This window comes from Triticum dicoccoides, chromosome 7B (assembly GCF_002162155.2).
Source record: "Triticum dicoccoides isolate Atlit2015 ecotype Zavitan chromosome 7B, WEW_v2.0, whole genome shotgun sequence".
NCBI lineage: Eukaryota > Viridiplantae > Streptophyta > Magnoliopsida > Poales > Poaceae > Triticum > Triticum dicoccoides.
In genome coordinates, this window is record NC_041393.1 from 599066650 (window position 1) to 599072760 (window position 6111).

Here is a 6111-nt window from a genome sequence, read left to right on the forward strand (position 1 = left end):
CGTCCCTCGCCGCCCCGCCGCCCGTCGCCGCCGCCCACCGCCGCTCGCCGCCGCCCCGCACCACCCCGCCTCGCCTTGCCGGAGCCGCCGCCGGTCTCGATCCGATCCGCCGACGTTTTTTTCAGTTTAGGTAAAAATCGACCTATTTTTATTTAAACCCTAGTTTCGTTTTTTTAGAATAGATCGATTTTATTTTCCTGTTTATTTATTTAGCGGATGTTCGTCCGTACGTTCCTTTTACGGAACGGTGTTCACTCGTTAGCCGCAGATAGCGAACATTCGTTCGTTAGCCTGTTCGTTAGTTTTCTTTTTCCAGGGATTTTCCGCGATTATTTTCGATCGCGATTTCGGCTCTGATTTTCGTTTTAGTTTATCTTTTCGCTCGTTTATCGGAATCAGGGGATTCAAGCGCCTAGATTTTCGTCTCGAAGCCCTCTTTCTGTTTAAGCAACTTAAACAGGTTTTTGCTACTGTAAAAATTGACTTAAGTCCAGATTAGTAAACGAAGCTTGTTTCTTTCGCAGTTTGATTCTTTTTGCAAACCAGAGTTGTTAAGTTGAACTTTCTGGTTAGATCTCTTATTTGAGTTTTATCCGTGCTTGTAGTTGAGCGCTTATTGTATACTTGTTTGTTTGCGATAGAGTACCCGGAGTGCGAAACATGCTACTACGAGTCTCTAGGTTCCACGGATCATCAGCAAGGCAAGTAACACTTTGATCATACCTCTTTTCTACCCGGTTTTATTGCATTAGATCAATCCTCAAACAAATTGCATGGTTAGGATCTGATTAATATGTGGGTTTTGGGAAGTAGATACCTATTGCCCTGATTATTATCAAACCTTTGGGAGTTATTTCTACGTTGATTATATTGCTATGCTATACTTGTAGACGTAGATTGGGTGAGTGTGTCCATGACAGATGTGAGTATTGTTATTTAATGGTTAACTTAAGGTGGCCACTTTAATACACATCTGGATGGATTGAGGCACCTGGGGAACCCAGTGTTGCCTATATTTTTTTGAAAATCTCGGGGTACCGTGTGATTCTCCTATGGACCGCCACCCAGGCTCAAAGGGATCATAGGATTATTCATGCTAGAAACTTCCGTGTGCAGCCACAAGCTATTATGGGCTCTAGCATAGTTGAGTACGTTGCAAGACCTCTTTCAGTGGTGGGCTAGCAGATGTAGGGGAAAGTAGGTGTAATTGTCCACCCAGAGTAAAGAGTTATTGTCTCACAAAGACGGTTTCTCGTTTCTCCGACCATGGATGTATTCGAGTCTTGTGGGGAAAAGTGTGCAAACATCTGCAGAGTGTATAAACTAATCATGGTTAGTTGTGTCTCCGGTTATGGACATTTTGAGTATCTAGTTCTTGGATTATTATGTGGATCTCATCACTCCTAATATAATTTGCTGGGTTTAAATGATGATGCTTAATTGGGATTGAGTTGGGTGAATCTTCTCAATGTTTAACAACCACCATGATAGTTAAATAAAATTTATTACTTTGTTGTAAGGAAAAATTGGCTTTATGCAAAACTGTAACCATAGAGCTTTCCACCAGCCATATATGCATGTAGTGATAGCATTATTCTGTATGCTTTGTGTGTTACATTGCCAACATATTCCATGTGCTGACCCGTTTCGGGCTGCAACGTTCATGTTGCAGACTTTTCAGACGACGAGTAAGGTGCCTTAGGTCGTGATCTTTCACTCAGTGATGCGGTTGGAGTTGATGGACTCACTTTATCTTCCAAGCCTTCCGCTTTTATCGTATTTAGATGGCCTTAAGCCATATTTATTGTAATAAGTTCTCTTTTGAGACATTCGATGTAATAAGTGTGTGATTGCTACTCTGTTATAAAACCTTCAAGTACTGTGCGTGTCAGCATTACCGATCCAGGGATGACACTGATGCACAGAGATCGGACTGTTTGAGGTCTGGTCGCTACAAGATGGTATCAGAGCACACGCTGTCTGTAGGGCACGACCACTAAGCTAAAGCCCTAGATCATTACTCTCTTCTCATTTTTGACTCCTCTCCTTTTTCTACTCTTTAGGATGGGTGGTGCAAGGAACAAGTTCACGCAACCGGATGAAGATACACCTTTCAGACGCCACTTGAAGGAAGTCACAAGATACCTGAACATCGGAGTACCAAGCTTCACCGGGACCTACATCGCCACTATGCCAGAAGAGGAGCGTTGGATGATTCGAGTTCAAGTTCCAGGAAGGACGTTCATGCCAGTCACTGAGCCCATAGAGTTTTCCTTTTATGCACCAACCTGGAGTCTAGGAAAAAGCATGGCAGCCCACATCACCATGGGACGCATTGGAGAAGTTTACCACAAGGATCTCAAGGATACTATTTACCAAATTTGTGGGCGCCGAGATGACCAATGGGACATGATCAGCACCAGGAAGGATAGACCTATTGCTGCTTTCATCTAGGAGTTAAACCAGCACATTCGACGCCAGGAGAACCATATGTGCGCCAGAATGATAGATCTGAAGAAGGCAATGACTAGGATCACGGAGCTGGAAGAAGAACTGAAGACTATACGCGATGGATATGAGGAGGAAATGACGATACTCGTGGAGAAGAATGACGATCTGATCAAGAAGCTAGGAGTATTCATGGGAGACCCCGCGCCAGGAGGAGATGACAACGATTCCACTTGCCCGGAGAACTACATCCTCATCGACGACACCGACTTGGACCCCGACGATAGTGATGATGACTATGTTGATGAAGCTGGAGCAGATATCATGGAGTCTTCGACCGATCAATTTTTTCTAGTCGACCACCATATCACTAGTAGTATTCCCCCATGTATATAGTATAGTCCGAGAACTTTTGTAACGATAGTTAGACCGTTGTATGCCCTTGTTTGAATTGATTGAAGTGATATGTTTGTGTTTGTCTTATGTTTATATGGGTAGTGTTTCTCTATCTGGATCTCATTCTATTCTATTTTCTCATCTTTTCTAAACCCTCAGATGCCTCCGAGACGCGACAATGGATTTGCTTTCCCACCAGAGCTCACTCAGTTGATCCAGCAGCAGAATGCATTGATGTAGATACTAGTCCAGAATCAGAATCAGGGGAACAACAACAACATCCCACCACCACCACCACCTGTTGATCACTTAGCCCATTTCTTGAGGCTTAATCCGCCGGTGTTCTCCAGTAGCACCAAGCCGATAGTTGCAGATGATTGGCTCCGCAAGATTGGAAGGGAGTTGACCACTGCAGGATGCATAGATGCGGAGAGAGTGCGTTTTGCCGCACATCAGCTTGATGGACCCCGCAACATCATGGTGGGAGAATTTCACAACCACTTACCCCATCGACACTGTCACATGGGATCAGTTTCAGCAGGCTTTCCGTACTGCCCATGTTTCAGCAGGAGCTATGGCCATGAAGAAGCGTGAGTTTCGCAACTTGCACAAAGGAGGACGTACAGTTGGCCAGTATGTGGATGCTTTTAGTAAGTTAGCACGTTATGTCCCAGATGACATTGCTACAGATGCAGGTAAGCAGGAGAAGTTTTTGGAAGGAATGAATGACGAGTTGAGCATGCAGTTGATGGTGGCAACCTTCAACAACTACCAGGAGTTGGTAGATAGAGCTTTCATGATTGAAGGGAAGCTGTCGGCGTTCTGGGAACGGGGTCCCCAGACTTGCCTGCCTGCGGCCTGCGGCGTGGCTCAAGTGGTGGCCCAGTACGGCCCGTCTTCATCAGCACAAGACTCAAGACCCTCGCAAGGGGCCAAGCCTCACGGGGCGGACGAACACAAGGCTTCCTCAGGGACGGCCTCGCCAGGCAGGCTCGTGAGGAGGCGGAGAGATCAAGGCAAGGTACCTCGCGAGGTGCTCGTGACGCAAGCCATGACAATCGAGACCAGGGCGGGCGCCAGGCGGTCGGCGGCCTGAGCAGCGTCCTTGTTTCCTCTTTGGTGCAAAGGGGGCAAGCATAAACGTGGAATACCGAGGCATCAAGCAAAGGTTGCCATTTCGGTGCAACGAGACCAAGACCAGCGGAGCGGCAGGATGGAGGTCACCGTGGAGCCCAAGACGGCGTCATCACCAGTGCTTTTGGCAGCCTAAGACCAACTTTAGTCAGGATAACTTGTACTAGATGTTCCCCTTCGAAATGGCCATTGTTGGCGCCCTTCCCACTCAATATTTGGGGAGAGGCCCAGGGCCTCTATAAATAGGTCTAGCCACCAAAGGTGGATGGGATCCAGACTGGGGGAAGACAGAGAGAGAGAGAGAGAGAGAGAGAGAGAGAGAGGCGATCGAACTCACCCAAGCAGTTCATCGCACCAGCTCAAAAACACCTCTCGCGAGGCTGTTCTCCCTTTGTACTGTTCATCATCAGCCCCTGAGGCAATCCACCACACCACACACTGGAGTAGGGTATTACACCACAACGTTGGCCCAAACCAGTATAAATCTCGTGTCCTTCGTGTTGTTATCTGTTTACAGCTTAGATCTCACGAGGCGATCGAACGTAGATCGGTTGGGGAGAGATCTCCGCGCGCACCCCAGTGTTCGAACCTTAAGGGTCTGCCGGAACCCAACATCCGACATTTGGCGCGCCAGGTAGGGGTGTGCCGGAATCTTCTTTCCTCCGTCCTACGTTCCGCTGCGTCACCGCACCATGTCCGGCGACCCGACGGCCAACTCCGACCGCTGGGCGGCATGGCCTGCCCATGCCGTGCCGCCCGCCCAAGGTGACCTCAACCCTGCACCTTAGGTAGCCCGCGCCCCGCAGAACGCTGCGGGACGCGGGCGACGCGGTCAGGCGTCCCCTGCCCTCACTCCACGTCAAGTACGATCGACAGTAAGGGCCTCAAGCCATGCTGCGGCCACGGTGCCGCACACCCGGTGGGAGCAGGCAAACATGAAGGCCACACTCACGGTGGCACGGGAGCTGCTGCGGTGCAGACTGCAAGAAAGCGGACGTGACGTGCTGCTGGAACGCGTCGCCGAGCTCCTGGATGCCGCCGAGTCAGGGGCTCCTCCGTTTTGCGTACAGCTTCCACCCCAGGCCCCGTGAGGATCATGGGGCGGGCCGATCCGTGCCCACGCGCCCCCAAGCGCGCCTCAAGGCTTCATCAACACCGGCTTGGCCATCAGCGCCGAGCAGCAGGCTGCGCCGGCACCGCCCCTGGTAAGCGAGGGCATGCGCAGCGCTGCCCTTGGCCCCAGCGGGCCGCCACCTTACCGTCCCCAAGATGGAGCTTCAAGTTGAGCTGCATGGCGTGCGGAGCACCACGGCGAGGCCTTTGGGGTGGTGGCCCTGGAAGCCTATGTGCCCCACATGATGGATCGAGGGTACACGCTCGAGGAAGACCACGGCTCGTTCCTCGGGTCAGGCTGTGAGGAAGAAGCGCTAGAAGCCGAGCTCTTTCAGGAGCCTCACGGGAGCCTCAACAACTACCAGGTACCGCTAATTCCTCAGGAGCAGGCTTATGCTAACCATGGGTCGCAGGAGGTTCAGGTCACCGCAGCAGATGACTGCCCCAGTGCGGCGATCTCCTTCCCCTCAGGAGGAGGGCACTGGGGCAGCAGGAGAGGGGTCGGGAGACAGGCTCCTCCCCGCGGCGCGCGGAGCAAGGTGTTCTTCGGAGGTAGGCCCTCTGCCGGGGAGGTGCCCCACGGCCTGCCCCCGGCAGAGGACCCGTGGTCGTCGCGGGAACCGCTGGCGTCCCCTTTTCCCCATTGGCGTCGTCCTGGTTTCCGGTCGCCGTCGGTGGGGTCAAGGGTGGCACAAGGCGGGGCCCTCATCTGGCGATATGAAGCAAGGCCAGTACCTGTGAAGAAGGCCCAGTGCCTGTGAAGCTCGCCGCCCGTGACACTCTCACGTAATAATGAGTTGGGGCTGTACATGCCCTGAAGTCTCTGGAGAGCCGCCCTCAGGCCTCAGGGGCTCCCTCGCACGCCCAGTGGCAGCACTTAGCTCCGCATTGGTGAGAAGACGTCGAAGACTAGACTAGGTGCCGGACGCGGCCATTTGCTCTTGTTTTCTCCTTTCGTGCGAACAAGCTTTCTTGCCTCAGATCTAAGTTGAAGTTGAATTTGTGTTTGCGTATGCGGGA